The sequence below is a fragment of the Delphinus delphis genome, chromosome 5, assembly GCF_949987515.2.
Source record: "Delphinus delphis chromosome 5, mDelDel1.2, whole genome shotgun sequence".
NCBI lineage: Eukaryota > Metazoa > Chordata > Mammalia > Artiodactyla > Delphinidae > Delphinus > Delphinus delphis.
The window spans coordinates 112079967-112098561 of NC_082687.1; positions in this window are offsets into that span (position 1 = coordinate 112079967).

Consider the following 18595-nt stretch of genomic DNA (forward strand, 5'->3'; position numbering starts at 1 on the left):
CATTTCTACCAGTGCGAAAATTGTTTTCCAGGTCTAAATAATTTGTATCATAACTGTCAGCATTTCTGTTTTCCCTCATTATTTTTCTTACTTCATTTGTTAACCTTGAGAAAATTAGGTTCTGTAACTCATATGTTTTCCAATGTATTGTTGTCTATTAGAAAAAAGAAAAAGAAACTGAAAAGGAAGACAGCTACATCACATTCTGTTTGATACTGAATCACTGGCTATTTAATCTGCTTATTAAATTCTCTTTGAGTCATTTTTTTCCCCTTTAAAATGTAGGTTCATAGATTCAAGGACTTTTAGCAATATAGAAGTAGAGAATTATCTAGGAAAAATAAGAGAATGATCATACATTCGGAGATACGTAGAAACTAAGGCCCAGGTCAATTATAGGATTTGTTGTGAGCATGTTGTTAGTTGTTAGAATGCTGATGAAAACCTACGTGTGCTGACTTTCAAACCATTGCTCCTTATTGTACACTATAGTAATGCTTGCAAAACTACTTTGTGTGTGAAATCTTGTGAAATCTTCCAAATGTTTACAACCAAGCTAACTGTTAAAACTTACTGCACAGACATGTATGTAAATGACTGCAGAGAATTTGTTTAGTTTCCACTTAAATTTAGATAGTCATGAAGAGCAATTTGGCATTTATCTCCTCATCTGTAGGATAATGTGTATTTTTTGAAACTTTCTGTTGAAGAGATAATTTTCTGTCAGTTTCTTACATTTCTGTACATTTTGCAAGCAGAGGCACTGGCTGTCTTTGTTCCAGACTATATTTTCCAAGATGTTCGTATAGCAAATAGCCCTGCAAGATAGGGGAGAGAAGCTCAGGCATGCTTACTATCCAATATAGTAAAGATAATGGCTCCCTCAGGAGCAAAGTACAGATATGCTTATTGCCTATTATAAAAGATTCAGGGTCCCCAAACTCAGGGTTCCTCTCCCGTGTGCAGCCAACCCAATGAGTGTGCAGGTATGCATTTGGACCATAGAAGTTACCGCTGTGAAAATTGAGAGTAAGGGAAACTGACACAAGTATGCTGATGACCATGCTGCTTGCTATGCCATGAGTCATAAAATTCTTTGTCTCAGACCCAGGAGTTTCATATCTTCTGGCAGCATCCATGAAACTGCAGCAGGCTAACTTGTTAGCTTGCAAGTAAGATCTCAGACCCTTCACAATTCTTAACAGTTTCTAGGTAGAGAGGTTTGTGGACCCTGGAAAAGTCTGATAATTGGCTAGGCATAAAGAAAATTTGAAATGCTGTATATCGGTTTTTACTTGGTTAGACTTCTGTAGTTTTAGATACAACAGCCAGAGATCCAAGTGTGGCATTAATATCCTGGGGCTCAGTGATAGGATTTGTGAAATAACACTCGCTATTACCCTTTACAACCCATATAGCATTGAATACATTATTGTTATATTCTGAATGTTTCTGTGAATTGCATACTGAGAAAAGTTATTTTTGGACACTTATGCAGGATCGGCTGGCAAGCAGATATTATATAGTAATTTGTATAGATAGTCAATGTGACCAAAATGGATGGATTGACTCTACTTTAGTTCCTGAATTTTGCAAGAACTTCCTTGAGGAAAATTCTTTTTCCTACCTGAATTTGGAATCTCTCTTTTCCAGGTCTGCTTATCACTATGTTATCAAGGCCCAAGGCACAATCTGTTCTTGGTAGTTAAGCAGATTGAATAATTAAAATAGACATTGTCTGTTTTAGTTTTACTACCAAGCCATAAACAGGAAACGTGAGGCCTAAATAGAAGAGAATACCACAAATATTGAATGATAATGAGAACCCACTAGATACATAGGTTTTCTTAAGGCCCAGAACAAATAATATCCAACATTTACACAAATCAGCACTAAAGATAAATTCTGGGCTGTAGTAACTGTGTAGTTAACAAGTTAATAATCTTGCCTCCAATCATTTTCCTGGTACAGAGTTTAAAGCTAACAATGAATGTGGGTGCACTGCATGTCTCTCTTTTTAGACATTAGCTAAAGTTAGCTCTAAGCTATTTTATATACTTCTGTTTTCTTTTTAAGCGTTTTTATTATCATATTTTTTTGTACAGGAGAATTTAAGGTTGTTATGAGGTCATATTGATATTATATAGAAGGATAGAATGGATGAAAGAGTGAGGGAGAAGCGCAGTGGTTAAGAATCTGCCTGCCAATGCAGGGGTCATGGGTTCGAGCCCTGGTCCGGGAAGATCCCATATGCCGCGGAGCAGCTAAGCTCGTGCGCCACAACTACTGAGCCTGCGCTCTAGAGCCCGCGAGCCACAACTACTGAAGCCCATGTGCCTAGAGCCCGTGCTCCACAACAAGAGAAGCCACTGCAGTGAGAAGCCCATGCCCCGCAAGAAAGAGTAGCCCCTGCTCGCCGCAACTAAAGAAAGCCTGTGCACAGCATTGAAGACCCAAAGCAGCCATAAATAAATAAATAAATTTATTAAAAAAAAAAAAAGGGTGAGTGAGAGGCCAAGGAGAGTGGAAAGAAAGAGTAAAAAGAAAAAGTGCAAAACAAGCTGTACTTCAAATGTAAAATACTTCCTGTGAATTTATTAGCCACAGTGGCTCACAGTCAGAAAGTGTAATACATGAAACTCATCTTCAGAGATCAACAGAGACTCTGCTTTGAAAGGAAGTAGTTGACTTTGACCCAGTAATATGTAGTTAATTATTCCAGGAATTAATATTGATAACCTTTTTTGTAATAAAATAAATAAATAAAAGAATGCAGAAGACAGCATTTCTAGCTAGCAGAGTCTGTTCATTTGGGAAAAGACCTTGTGTTTATAGTATGCAAAATCAGCCCTTGTACTTCACCTCCCTCATGGCCTACTTCACTTGCTAACCATCTGTGGCAAATTGCATTTTCCAAGATGGCTCCCATCCCATATGTTCTTCTTCCAGTTGACCTTTCCACCCTTCCCATCAAGAGGGGGAGTCCATTTCTTTACCTCCTGAATCTGGATTGGCCCTGTGACTGCCTTGACCAATAAAATATGGCAGCGCCCTTAACTGGTCCGGCACTTTCCAAGTCCTGCCTCTTAGAAGCAGCTATCATGGAAGAATACAACCACCTTGAGACTACCATACAGTTAGAAGCCTCAGCCATGTGGAGAGATCCTGGAACATGAGATGCCGCGTGGATAGAGAGAAGCCAATCAGCACCAGATATATGGGTGAGGATGCCATTGTGGAAGTGGAACCTCCAGCCCCAGCTGCCTCGTTTGTCACCGCATGAATATGAATGAACCAGTCAGCTGAGCCCTTCCAGAATCCCAGGCCCACAAGTTTGTGAGCAAAATAAAATTACTGTTTTAAACCACTCGTTTATGAGGTAGTTTGCAATGGCAATACATATTTAGAACACCATCAGTCTGGACTGGATGGTAGTTAGAAGTCCGAGAGCACTAATAGATAATAAACTCTTCACTTTGACCATTGTTTTCTAAATGGGAGGAATAGTAGTGGTCATTTATTAATAATTCATTCTCAGGAGTGATAAGATAGCAAACGGGCTTCAGTTGTCATCTGTCTTTTTTATTATAGCCATTTGTTTAAAGGCTCTTTGGAGCTTTAATGTTCATATTATCACCACTTTTTTTTTTTTTTTTTTTTTTTTTGCGGTACGCGGACCTCTCACTGTTGTGGCCTCTCCTGTTGCGGAGCACAGGCTCTGGACGCGCAGGCTCAGCGGCCATGGCTCACGGGCCCAGCCGCTCCGCGGCATGTGGGATCCTCCCGGACCGGGGCACGAACCCGTGTCCCCTGCATCGGCAGGCGGACTCTCAACCACTGCGCCACCAGGGACGCCCTATCACTACTTTTTTTTTTTTTTTTTTTTTATCATTCTTGAGAGTCTTTGGCAAAGAGTTAGCACTGTGGAAAAACAATTGATCCTCCTTTGCCTTCTCCTACTATGAATCTGTTATAGTAAACCCTGGTCTAAACTTGGGATGTTTTGCAACATTAAGAAATGTATTATTTTGTCTTATTCAGTTCCCTACTTCTAATGCCTGAAACATTTCTGCCTGGTGTATAATGAATCATATAATTTTTCCCCCATTCTGTGAGTAACGAGCCATCACTGGGCCTGTATGTTTGCTGAGAAGGGAGGGCTTCTTAAAGTTCATTTTAGTAGAGAGACACCCCACTGGAAGACATCAATACTAGATTAGGAAGAGAAAACTTGGAATTTAATTCAAAGTGCTACTAACTGTAGGTACAGCGTTGGGTAAGTAGCATAACCAAGTTGGGCTCCAACTTTCTTGTTAAAAGTGAGGAGCTGGATACAGCAGTCTCTAAGTTACCTTCTAACATTGTGATTCTTTGTGGTTTTGTCACTTCTATTACCACCATAGTTATGCATCTTTCAAAATATGATTTATGTTTATATGAGACTCAAGCCTCTAGATTATTTTTATGTTGGGTATTTATCAATGGACACATACTTTCTCTTCATAGTTAAAAGAGAAAAAAAATGCCCTTACTTTCAAGCTGGTTTAAGGTTTAAAATGTTTACAGTTATAAAGTTAAATTGCTTTGAAAAAATATGTCTGTCAAGGACACAGCCTGCCCCAATGTGCCATTCATTTGCATCTGTAAGGAAACCCAATTATAACAGCTATTTTCAAGAACTCACATCACTGGAGACTGAGCAGAGAGACCCTAGAGTAGAGCAAGCAAGTAACAGCACGTCCTAAAAAACTGACCTAGACAGGGACACAGACATGGTGAGCTCAGCCACATTTTGTTATTCTCCCGTAAAATTCTACCTTTGATCTCAAGTATTTTTGCTGATATTGATGTAAAATGAGACTATAATCAATCACTATGCTAATTTAAATAAGTGGGTGCCTCCGGTGAAGTGAGGCGCTAAAATTGTTTGCCGTGGGTTCCAAAAGCTCCTCTTTATGCTGGACATGGTAAGTTTTGCAACCAAATACCTCTTTGGTAAACCTTATGTAAGACTGGCTTAAAGGGAAAGAAGTAGGTCCCTAATCAATTGTTGCTGCTGCTTCTTTAAGATCCATGTCAGTGAAACATCTACTGAGCCTGCTCCAGTCTGGTGTTGGACACATACCATGTTTACATGAGAAACAAGGGTCCTTCTTCCCAATCATTCCCTGAGGGGCATGGTTGTTTAGTGGACTAATTTCTTTTTTTGCGGTACGCGGGCCTCTCACTGCTGTGGCCTCTCCCGTTGCGGAGCACAGGCTCCGGACGCGCAGGCTCTGCAGCCATGGCTCACGGGCCCAGCCGCTCTGCGGCATGTGGGATCTTCCGAGACCGGGACACGAACCTGTGTCCCCTGCATCGGCAGGCGAACTCTCAACTACTGCGCCACCAGGGAAGCCCTCTCTCTAATTTCTGTTACACCTTATGTAAGAGCTGAGGGTTCCTTAACTTAAAATAAAAATAGATAAGATTTGCCATAGGCTTTGTAAGTTCACCCACGTGCAGATTACCATGGTGTAAAGGCTGCTCAGTGAGGTGGCATGAGTCCTGGATCCTGGTCTTCCTTCTACTACTAACTAGTTATGGAACCTTGGGGAAAATTTCTGATCTTTCTGAGTCTTGTTCTTTCTTTGTTAAATGAGATGGATTTCCAAAATTTTTCTTTGAGGCCTCTTCTCAATATGAGACTTTAACAAAGGTGAGGTCTCCTTCTTCTTGCTATTTAGGAAGGATGTCTCCCCATCGCCCTCTTCTTACTTCTCACTTCCTTCCAGAACTTATGAATGTAGCACCGTTAATGGTGACAGACTAACTAATGCCTCTGTCCGCTCCACCATCATTATTCTCCCAGACTGCTGATATGGCCTCTTAAACACAACTCTTCACATTCATTCTCTGTTCAGGTCCCATTGAATAGCTCTTTATAAAGAATGTTCTTAAAAAAACATATCTTATCATCTTACTTCTCTCCTTAGGTCATTAAAACGACTTCACATGGCTTTGCAGTCTGAATCCCAAATCCTTAACATGGCTTACTGGACTCTTTATGCCTCAGTCCCTACCTATACTTCTGGCCTCTTCTCATGACTCCCTCTTCTTTGCTTTGCTGTAGCCTAGAATGTCCCACAGAAGACTGAAGGGGTGGCTCTGTGAAGATGACTACTTTGTTTTAGTTTAAATTTGCTGCAATAAGCACAAAGGATATACTTTTGCCAAAGGACACCTGGTGACATCAGGCTGAGGGATGTTGCTGTGTGTGGCTTCTTAAGTCTTCCCAGTTCTTCATAGGAGATGCACTCAGTTTCGTGATCATGGAATCTTTCCCGTCCAGGGTGAGGACTGGATTTTTCTGTCTCCAAATGTGTTCCTCGAAGCTCCAGAATAAGTATGTTACATGGTTGCAAAATCTGCTTTCTTCTGGCCATCTCCACCTGGTTTTAACATCCTAGTTCTGAGTACATATTCTTTGTAAGCTAACAGGGTCATCTTGCTACATGATTCACAAGTTATATAATAATGTTTAGGTATCACACTTGGATACCTACATGGGGCAATAACCAGTCTGTGGACAGGCATACTTGTTGAACCGTTAAGCCCCAGGGTGAAGTCATTACTGCAGGCCTGACTAGGAGCTACCCCCATACAACCATGGGAGCCTTGTCTCAGTTCTGCCAATTGAACGTTCCTCCCCACCAGAGGGCATTCATCTGTGCTGTTGATTCTGCTTGAATCATTCTTCCCAAATCTCACCTTATACTTCCCTTTCCACTTAGATCATTCCTAGTCATCATTCAAGTCTTCTCAATATTCAAGTCACCTCCACTCAGAAACTTGCTCTGTTCTTTCAGACTACGTTGGATGTCCCTTTTTTATGCTTTCATAAAAGCTTAAAAAGCGTCCTCCTAAGAGAACAGGACCCTTAAAATCCCCTATAGAGTTATTATGCTTCTAGTTCAATGACCATCACCACTTTTATACTGTAAACTCCTTAAAGGCAAAGATTATTTAATTCATGCTAAAGCCCCTAAACCAGGGAGCCTGGCGTATAGCAGTCTGTCATCCAACAGAATATGTGTTACATGAAATAGATGAATGATGGAAGAGGAGTACAGGGGAGAGAAGGAGGAGAGGATCCCAGGGAGGGCGAGGAAGTACTTTCTGCTGATGCCGATGGTGGGACAGCAAAGAACTGGGAGAGGAAAATGAAGAAGGCTTCTTGCCTGGCCCTTGAGCCTGACTTTAGCTTCCAAGGAGGTGTAACTGTTAAATAGACTCCCTCCAGGTCTCCTAAGGAACATCAACGGTATGGAATAAGACTTGTGCTGAACTCCTGGCAATTTAGACAAAGCACCAGAGGAGAGCAGTTCTGAGTTCAACACTATGTACATTCCAACCATTGTGAACTTTGAGAAACTGATTTTTTCATTTGTTTGCTATCTTTCCTTCATTTTCTCCCCACTGATAACAAAAATATTAAAAAAAGAAAGAAAGAAAAATCCTTAGAGAACCTCGAGAAGGCATTGTATTTGCTTATATGATAGACTTGCATTCTATGTGTTCATACTCAGTGGGGCAGAGAAGGGAGACTACTATGCTCAGAAGCAATGACTTCTGGAAATAGGAAAAGCAGCAAAGGACTTATCCAGGAAGAGAGACAGGATGAAGAGGAAAGTGGACAAAATCTGTTCTGAGATTCTGATCCCCTAGAGCTGTCAGGCATCCCTTTCCCCTACCCACCACTAATCAACAATGTTGCTCACCTCTAATTACTTGTGTTCCTCCGTTTTCTTTTTGTTCTTTAAATGAGACTAGCACCTTTGCTCCAGGGCACAAGAGCCATTTCCAATGGCTAAAAGCTTTGATGCACTGCAAGCGTCATTCGTGTAACAGGCAACCTAAAATAGAAATGTGACTCCATATTCCCTGGAAAACATGAGTAGATATGATTAGTTACCACAGGCTAACTGTTGTAACGAACAACACCATAACGACAAAGCCCTCACGAGAAAAATTACTCAGGTTTAATGAGGGTCAGTTGAGGAGGGAACAGGAAGAAGAGGGTCCCTCCTCCACACAGTGATTCAGGGACTCAGGCTTTTTTGGACCTGTTGCTCTTCCATCTTCCAGGTTATATCTTCCTCTGTATTCAGCCACTAGATGGGAAAAATAGGTAAGATTGCTCATGGGGGGACTTCCCTGGAGGTCCAGTGGTTAAGACTTTGTGCTTCCACTGCAGGGGCATGGGTTTGATCCCTGGTTGGGGAACTAGGATCCTGCATGCCACTTGGCATGGCCACAAAAAAAAAAAAGCTTGCTCATGGGAAGGTTGTATTAGCTAGGCCTGAGAGTGGCATACACTTCCACCCACATTCTACAGGCTGGTGTAATAGGGGTGCAGCCGGTGCACAGCCGTTAGTGTGAGAGCCTGAGCACGTGAGTTAGTCCTGCTCTGCCAGCAGTCAGCCTGGCAGTGGTCCTTGCAGCAGAGAGCACGGTGAGAGCTGGATTGCGGCCTTCTCCCTGGGGCCCTCCAGGCCCTCTGGGGCCCTCCAGGGCTGGTGAGTGAGCTGAGGGGCCCTGGGACAGGCTGAGGGCTGTGTCCCGCAGAGCTCCAGGGCGCTGGCTGTGGTGTCCGCTCCCCACCCCCCGCAACTGAATGGTGGCTCCAGTCTCCATAGGTCGCAGTGCACGGGGGCCTCAGCAACTGGAGTATATGAACACTGCCATTAAGGTAACAGCTTCAACCAGCCTGAGTCTCTCTGTTCACGTTTCCAGAGTTGGTCCAGTTTAGGTCAGTTGTCTACCCCAAGGAGGTGGCCCGAGGTCGGGCTTACGTGGTAAGGACACTGCACATCCTTAGTTCAGGTCCACCTCTGTGCTTGGGGCTCTTCTCAAAGAGGGCAATTGTCGTGAGCTGGGGATTCACCTGAGGGGTATTTGCTACAACACGTATTCCTATCGATCCCATACAAATGATTCTCTCCAGTTTAAATGAAAAGCCTGAGGGCTGGCTGGGTCCTGAGCGCCGGGCTCCCTCAGTGATGACGGCTGGGCAGGGTCTGGGGACCTGGCCCTGAGGGCGCTGCCAGCTGAGATCTGCCTCCTCAGCTGGGCCCGGGCAGTGCTGGGAGGACCCAGATGGGGTGCTGGATGAACGTTCTCAGGCAGGGTAACTGCCCGCGCAGGGATCTCCTCCTCTTAGCCGGGGTCTGGACCTCAGAGGGCGGAAGTTGAGCCTTGGGACCTTGCGCTTTCTGGTCAGACCAGAGAATAACATTTGTTTTGGTGGAGGTTAACAGGACATCATGACCTGACCGAGAACAAAGGATCATGAAAATAAAAAAAAAAAGAGAGAACAAAGGATCTGACCCCAAGAAGTACGCAACAACTAACCATGCCCCTCCCTCATCTTTCCTATAAAAGGGCTTTGCTGAAAGCTTTCAGCGAGTTTGGGGTTTTTAAGGCATGAGCCAGCCATCCTTGTCTGGCCTGCAATAAACCTTTCGCTGCTCTAAACTCCGAAGTTTTGGTATTGGTTGGCCTCACTGTGCATTGGGCACACAGACTTGCGTGCCATAACACTAGGACTAGGTCATATGGCTGGGTCCAGCTGCAAGGGTGGCTGGAAAATATGGTTGTATTACTTTCCTAGGATTGCCGTAACAAAGGGCCACAGACTGGGTGGCTTAAAATAACAGAACTTTATCCTCTCACAGTTATGGAGGATAGAAGTCTGCAATCAAGGTGTTGTCAGAGCCATGCTCCTTCTGAAAGTTCTAGAAAAGGATCCTTCCTTACCTCTTCCTAGCTTCTGGTGGTTGTTGGCAATGGGTCTTCTTTGGCTTGCAGCTACATTGCTCCTACCTCAGTCTTCACATGGCCATCTTCCCGCTGTGTGTCTCTGTGCCCAAATTTCTCCCTCTTTATAAGGATACCGGTCATTGGATTAAGGCTCACCCTAATCCACCCATCCTCATCTTAACATGATTTCATCACATTCACAGTGCTGGAGGGTTAGGACTTAAACATAGACACAATTGCTTACACTTCAGGGAAATTTACCCCGCTCAAATAAATGACAGAAGAAGCAAAGTATCAAGAATGGGTAGGTAGGATAGAAATGAGGTACAGAGTCAGTGGCCTTGGCCCAAAACACTGCCGGGCACGGGACATATCCTGATATGATTTGAACCCAGCCATGATACCACTTCCTCTCTCTGATGCCAATCACCAGGGCCAGTCCCACTTTGAGCCCCTCTTGCTGTGCCTGGAGTCATGTCCACTCTGTCATGTACCCAGGGTTCTCCTCCCAGCTGCAGTTGGACAACAACATGGAACAGCAGGCCTATTAAAATTAATATAATCACCTCTAAAACGCCATGCCTATAAAAATATGCTTAACATAAAACTAATAAAGGTTTCCTTTTTCTACTCGGGTCACTGTCATCCGACTGTAGTTTCCGCTCTTGGCAGTTTCCATCCTCCTGCACTTTATTAAGTGGCTGCTCTTCATTGAAGCCAGCCATGATTTAATAAAAGAACAGTGACATTAGAATCAGAAGAACGTTAGCTCTGTATGTTATTAACCTTGTTATCTTGGGAAAGTCACCAAAACTGCTTTTTACCTCAGTTTTTTCACCTGTGCTATGATTGATCTTAACCTTTTTCCATGTGTGGTTGTGAGAATCCCATAAAGTTACTAAATATTTGTGTCTGTCAAATGCCAGGATTGTTATAAGTGCTTGCGATATATCAGTGAGCAGACAGAGATCTCAGTCTTCATGGATTTTCTATTTTGGAGCTAAAAATTATACAAATTATAAAATGCTTTAAAATGTAACGTACTATTATTGCTGCTATGTTATCTGCAGCAACTCCAATTTCTCAAGTGTCTTTAAAAATCTTATTTGAAATTATGCATAGCTCCTAGAGGTCAGAAAGTACACAAAATAATCTAAGAAATGAATTTACCCATTAGAAGTTTAACCATAAGCATAGACTCATGGTAGATATTTAAAATGTTTCCTTATTGCATTTAATAATAAACCTTGGGCCCCTATTATATGCCACGCGATGTGTTAGGTTCCACGTGTGATGCAAAGATAGACATATCCTGCCCTCAAGGAGCTTAACGTCCAGTTGGACACGTACCCACAAAAAACTGCACTATAGGGCTTCCCTGGTGGCGCAGTGGTTGAGAGTCTGCCTGCCGATGCAGGGGACACGCGTTTGTGCCCCGGTCCGGGAAGATCTCACATGCCGCGGAGCGGCTGGGCCCGTGGGCCATAGCCGCTGAGCCTGCGCGTCCGGAGCCTGTGCTCCGCAATGGGAGAGGCCACAACAGTGAGAGGCCCGCGTACCGCAAAACAACAACAACAAAAAAAACTGCACTATGAGGACGGGCAGGGAGGAGTGCCCACTAGAGAGGCACTGAGAAATTGATTGAAAGCTTCAAAAGAGAAACCCCCCGCATTCACAGTACCATAACATGTTGTTGATGTTCTCTGTACGTATAAAATGTACCTTCTAAAGCTGTAATGAACATAATGTTACTAGCACCTGTTTATCTATGTGCTGAGATTTTTATTTTACAGTTTGAGGATGGGTGCTGACCTCTGTGGTATGCTGGTCTAGTATGTGTGCAGTACTTTCACTCTGTAAAGAAAGTATACTGTATAAAAGTTTAGAAGAAGCAGCAAGAGGTTAGAGCTCATTGTCAGAATCGGAGGCCTGCATCTGAGTGTTTCAGCCGTGTACTATATATTTGAATGTTGACAGAGGAGGCACTGTAACAAGAGGCGGTTCAAACATAATCAGAAGTTGCTTGGGGCTTCCCTGGTGGTGCAACGGTTAAGACTCCACACTCCCAATGCAGGGGGCCGGGGTTTGATCCCTGGTCAGGGAACTAGATCCCACATGCATGCTGCAACTAAGGAGCCCATGTGCCACAACTAAGGAGCTGGTGCAACCAAAAAAATAAATTAAAAAAAAAAGTTGCTGATTCATAAAGTAGTGAAATATGAAGTACATCTGTTTGCGATATACACTGCAGAGGTGATGTAAAAGCAATGATTAGGTTCCAAATTGGGCTACCAAACCGATCGATTGAAAAACCCATTCTGGCGTCACATGAGAATGAAGGATATTAGTAACATATCTCTCCTATGGATCCAGTTGCTAGAAAAGTTTTCCTTTTCCCTTCTTTTCCCCTTTTGGAGTATCATAGTTTTCCTAATATGTTTGACAAGAAGTTCCCATTTTAGGACTTTTGAACTGCTTTTCTCTTTGCTTTGAGGGCAGAATTAGTGTCTATCTTTACATCCCACATGGAACCTAAAACATTGCACGGCATATGATAGGGGCCCAAGGTTTATTTTTAAATGCAATAAGGAAATAATCTTCCTCCAGATAATTGCTTGGCTTGGTCCCTAACTTCATTCAGGTTTCTAGAGAGTGTTCTATCTACCTTATCTAAAATAGCATCTGTTCCCCATCACTCTTTATCCTACTTTTTTCCGCCATAGCCCTTACCACTATTATTTTTGTTTACTGTCTATTTTCCCTGTTAGAATATAAGCACCGTGATTGCAAAAAATGTTGCCTGTTTTGTTCACCATTATATCCCTGGTGGTTAGGGCAGTGTGTCCCTAGTGCTTAGTTCCTACCACATGGTAGGTATTCAATAAATATTTATTGAGTAAATTAATCCAGTTTCCAGGCTGAGGGTGCTCCTAAGAAAGGTCAAAAAGGGAGGCACATTGGGGACAGGTGAGGGAATGAGTGAGGGGTTCGGTGAGGGGATAGCGGAGGAGTGGGATGGTATCAGGAGGGATTTTCATGAAGGCTCTGACAACAGTGGGAGTTGGGCTCTTAAAAGCTTCTGTAGAAGTTCCTGTAGGGTTTTGTTTAGGAAAAAAGGGTCCTATTGCTTCTGTCCTGTTTGTGGGATCCAAGGCATCACGGTGGGATGGGTCTGCTCAAGCAGAAGGAGGGTGGAGGGAATGAGAGGCAGCAAGGTGGGGCTGACCCTAGATGAGGAAGTGGCAAGGGTCTCAGGGGAGGTCAGGCAGAGATAAGGAGCAATCCTGACAGCAGTGGGGAGAAAAGCTGAGTTTTTCTTGCTGTGTTTACTGGAAAGGTGAATTCCCAATTTTGGTAGCTGTTTTCCTGTAAGAAACCTTTTTAAGATATACTTTTCTGAGTTGAAAATTACCTATATTTGTAATAATAATAGGATTAACAATAGCAATAACGCATTTACATAGGGACCTTCAATTTGCAAAGTGTATTTATATACATTATCTCATTGGTTTAATCCTTACTCTATTTTTCCCATTTCAGTATTCTGTGTGTTGTGCTTTGAGTTTGTTTTCTAGGAATAGGGATGAGTGTTTAGTGTGTGCATGTGTGTATTTGTACAAAACATGTTGGGCTCTGGTTGCGTCCACAATTTAACATGTTTAAACATACAAATATGGCCACCTCAATCCAATAGGATAAAATTGGGTTTCTTGTTATAAAAACAGGCTCTAATTTCTTTTCTTATCAAGAAGAATTCTGGAACTTTATAAGCTCCTGGAGAGCAGGAATTGTGTTTTATTCATCAGTCAATAGAGAGAATTAGGTTAAGAAGATTTAAAAGATCAGTTATAAAATGTTTTAACTCCACAACTTTCTTATATTTGTATTACCCATAGTGTCTTTTTTTTTTTTTAATTTTATTTATTTATTTATTTATGGCTGTGTTGGGTCTTCGTTTCTGTGCGAGGGCTTTCTCTAGTTGTGGCAAGTGGGGGCCACTCTTCATCGCGGTGCATGGGCCTCTCACTATCACGGTCTCTCTTGTTGCGGAGTACAGGCTCCAGACACGCAGACTCAGTAATTGTGGCTCATGGGCCCAGTTTCTCCGTGGCATGTGGGATCTTCCCAGACCAGGGCTCGAACCCGTGTCCCCTGCATTGGCAGGCAGATTCTCAACCACTGCGCCACCAGGGAAGCCCACCCATAGTGTCTTTAATGTACCACTGCATCATGCTTGGTTCCGGGAAATTCAGCAATCTCCCCCAACCCAAACACGCGCACGCACGCGCGCACACACACACACACACACACACACACAAAGCTCAGTCTCTGGCTTTAAGAAGCTCTTGGCCTGTCGAAAGTAGACAGCTGGGTAAACGTGCAATTGTGGAACAGTGTTAAGGGTGCTATGTCAGAAAGGCTCAGTGGAAAGGGGAGGCACAGAACAGGGACAGGTCTGCTACCTGGTTGCTGGGGAGCCTGCTCACAAGGCTTGATAACAGAAATCATCCTTGAGCTGAGTTTTGAAAGATTATCGTCTGGAATCAAGTGAATAACATCTTAAAAATATAACTTTCTTACATTTACCTTAGGATATTAATAGCTAATCCTGTTCCTTGAGTAGCCTCTTCGCCAGCTAAAATGTGCCTCTTCAGGTTCAGAGACATTCAAGGATGTTATAGTTTTCTCATTACGCACTGTATCTGCTCTGTGTTGAAGTACCTGTAGGAAGAAAATTAAGTGCAGGTTTTGTGTGTGGATTGAGAGCCATTGGGACTGCAGGTGTGTCAAAAACCAACCAGCAGTGTCCCCAAATCATTCGAGTCCCTGGCATGTTTTTTTCAAGGCTTTCTTCCTTGTAACCGGTCCCTGATGGTAATTGGTTGAATCAGATTGAACAATGCAGTCAGATAAACAGTTGTGGCAGCTGCTGCCATGGCAACGTCACCGTCCTCACCCTCCCAGTGCGCGCCCCTTCCCCACCCCTCCTCCTCTAGCTTTCCTCCAGTAAGTGCATACTCGCTAGTGGTCTGGACAGGCGGCAGGGTTTAATGGCAGCGCTGTTTTCTTTCCAAACTGTTCAAAATGATGAACGAAGATGCAGCTCAGAAAAGCGACAGTGGGGAGAAGTTCAATGGCAGTAGTCAGAGAAGAAAAAGACCCAAAAAGGTAAACTGCTGGAATTAGGAATGTCTGTGTAGAGATGTGTGTGTATGTGTGAGTGTGTAATATCAGTGAGGCTGTAGAAACCATGGAGCATTAAGAGTAACTACAGACTATAGCTGTGCAAGCATTGCTTTTTAAAGAGGTAGGTGCAAAGCGCTGCTTTCTGAGAATAGGAAAGAGACCTCGGTTCATAATAGATAACGTTGACTGGAGCGTGGTGAAATGCACAGAGATAAGGTGTGTTTGGCATGTGGATTATTGAGGACTGTGGCCGCTGATGGATGCTTCTGGTATTAACTGGGTACAGAGAGAGTCGTTTTATTTTTAGAATGGGTGAGTTTAAAAGGAACTGTTAAGCAAGGTGGATTGTGGAGCAAAAGGAAGATTCGGGGCCAGATGTTTTGGCTCCGTGACGATCTTGAGATGGCTGGACAGCAAATGCGTTTTGGATCCGTGCTAAGTGTATTCTTCCGAAGGAGAAAAGACTGATGTGACAGGAGAAATTTGATCCCCAGCATGACATTTCTTTGGTTTGCTTAGCTCCTTTGCAGTTTTTCCAGACATTAATGTGATAGCTCTTTCATTGATTAAGATAAACGGCTAAAGATATCATGGGTTAGGGGGTTGGGCACACAAAGCAGTCTGTAGGATTTCCTACCCTGGCATACATTCCCACACCCTTGATTTTCATGGAAGCATACCAGTGAGAAACAGTGAGAAAAGATGTGAACTATTCAGCCCCACCCAGTGCCAGCACTTCTTTCTTTATGGCCTGACTCCTGGGAAACTGTTGCAGCCTCACAGAGCTCTTTGAGCTCCACCTCTGAAGGAGATGCCTTTTAAATAAAGTCTCCTAAAATCCATTTATTTCCTGAGTCAATAATATGGGCGGGATCTATGATTCTAATGTAAATGGATTCCAAAGCTAGATGGTTTGGGGTTTTGAATGAGCAGATTAAAAAAATAAGTATCATGAGCAAATGAATATTTTTTATTTTGATAATGTTGAAATTGCATTGTGCTTCAAAGTGGTAGATCTCTGATGTACTAAATGTCTCCTAATCTAAAAAATTTGAAATAATTCCAAACCTCTGATATTGAAAAGGTCACTGGCAAACAAGGGATTAGTATATTTGTACAGTGCCGTGTAATTTGGTTAAAAAAAGCATGCCCACATATGACAGTTTTTAGATAATAGCATGAAGATAGTGATGCAATCTGATAAATGTAAAAGGATAATTCAGGGCAGGCAGGAACATTGGTAGAATGTCCTTTTGTACTTAAGGATTCTGGATCCCCCAGCCCTCGAGGACATTTTTATAGAGTGTTAGCTAATTGATCAATAATTTTTTAAAAAAGAAAAAACAACTAGAAAAGAGCAAGAGAGCAAGAGATAGGGAAAAAGAAAAAGGGAACTTTTGCTTGGATTCACGATATCATTTCAAAATCCTCTTAATTTATTTCTGAATTCCCTGTGCTGTATTAGAAACAATATACTCAGAACTATTAAAGGGGTGGAGAACGTATCTCAAGAAGATTTTAAGCTCTGAGTGATGATACTAAATTCACACGACCAAAGCCATCTTAAAGTTATTTGAGGGGTTAGAGAAGAAGAAATCATCATATGTGATAACTGTAATATTTTTAAAGCTCCATTTTCTCAAACATATTTATTTTAGGAATAAATTCTTTTCCAAACTTGCAGTCAAAATGATAGCAATTAATAGCAAGTTTTGAGTGTGTGTGTATGTTTGTGCATACATTAAAAGGTACATACTAAATGAACGGTTAAAACACAGTGAATTTTGAATGTTAAAAGTAATTTCACCTAGAAAGAACACACACACATACCACGCATGCACACAGGTAAACATCCTTCAGCTTGGCAAGTCAGATGAAAGTGGATTATCACCTTAACTCTATCATTTACTGTTGTGTGTTTGGAGCCTATCGCTTAATTTCCAGGTCCTCATCTGTAAAATGTGAACAGCTATGTATACCTTTTGGTATTTTGTGAGGATTAAAAATAATGTGGGGCTTCCCTGGTGGCACAGTGGTTGAGAGTCCGCCTGCCGATGCAGGGGACGCGGGTTCATGCCCCGGTCCGGGAAGATCCCATGTGCCGCGGAGCGGCTGGGCCCGTGAGCCATGGCCGCTGAGCCTGCGCGTCCGGAGCCTGTGCTCCACAACGGAGAGGCCGCAGCAGTGAGAGGCCCGCGTACCACACACACACAAATGTGTATAAAATTCTTTGAGCAGTATTTAATATATAGGTGATGACAGTAGCTTTTACGTGTTATTGCTCTTCCCTTAAATGGAATTGTTTTTTGGAATAAACCATGTAGAGGAAAGTCTATTTATAATTTAGAGAGAGGCAGAATATGCTATTGGTACTTTGCAAAGGCTACTAGTCATTTTTCAAAATGTCAGAAGTTATATGCTATAATTGGAAACATTTTGTCTCATACAAATTATTGAGATTTATATAAATGTACCCCAGGTCTTTAGATTACTGCTTCACATCTTTTGCACAGCGGGCAATTTAAATTTTCCTATTTAGAAACTTCTAAATTGTCCAAGCCAGGAAATACCAGACATCCCCCTCTCTTGCTAACTTTAATAGACCATTAAATGTGCTCTGTTGGGGAAATAATAATTGAGAGATATTCATCCCTAATAAGGATGAAATCTGAGAAAAGCAAGAATTGGAACAAAGTCAATGCCACGTCACTTAATTCTATTGTCTGCTTTTCTACTAGAGGTTCACATTGAATCCACTATAGGATTCTTTTTAAAATTTTTATTTATTTATTTATGGCTGCGTTGGGTCTTCATTGCTGTGCGTGGGCTTTCTTTAGTTGCAGAGAGCAGGAGCTACTCTTTGTTGCGGTGCGCGGGCTTCTCATGGCGGTGGCTTCTCTTGTTGCAGAGCATGGGCTCTAGGCGCATGGGCTTCAGTAGTTGTGGCACACGGGTTCAGTAGTTGTGGCTCGCGGGCTCTGGAGTGCAGGCTCAGTAGTTGTGGTCCAGGGGCTTAGGTGCTCCGTGGCATGTGGGATATTCCCGGACCAGGGCTCGAACCCGTGTCCTCTGCATTGGCAGGTGGATTCTTAACCACTGTGCCACCAGGGAAGTCCCCCTATAGGATTCTACGTAAGCATCCAGGATTATGGGCCACCAGGCTCACTGTGGCCTGGGTGTTGATCTAACATGTTGAATCATAATTTTTGGAAACGTGCCTCTTCCTTGAGTAAATATTTAACAGTTGAGCCATAATCCACCTGTTTATTCTACACCTCACAAAAGCAATTCTTCTGAGGGACAGAACTAAAGGGTCCTTTGCCAAAAAAGCCACAATGTGAGAAAATAAGCTCAAGGAGTTTATTTTGTATTAGAATTTTAGTGAGTATCTGGAAGATAGAAATTCTTTTAGCTTTTCTTAAGAATGTCTGTTCTGGCTTTAGTGACTGAGCTCGTCAGCGCTCTCCCCACAAAGACCACCAGGAAAACACCTGTCGTTGGGTGTATTGGGGTTCCGACTCACTGCAGTGAGGGAGGATGCACATCACAAGGAACCGAGTTTGAAATGACTCATTAGGTTCGGGCTTTGAATGAGTGATTTGGGGGA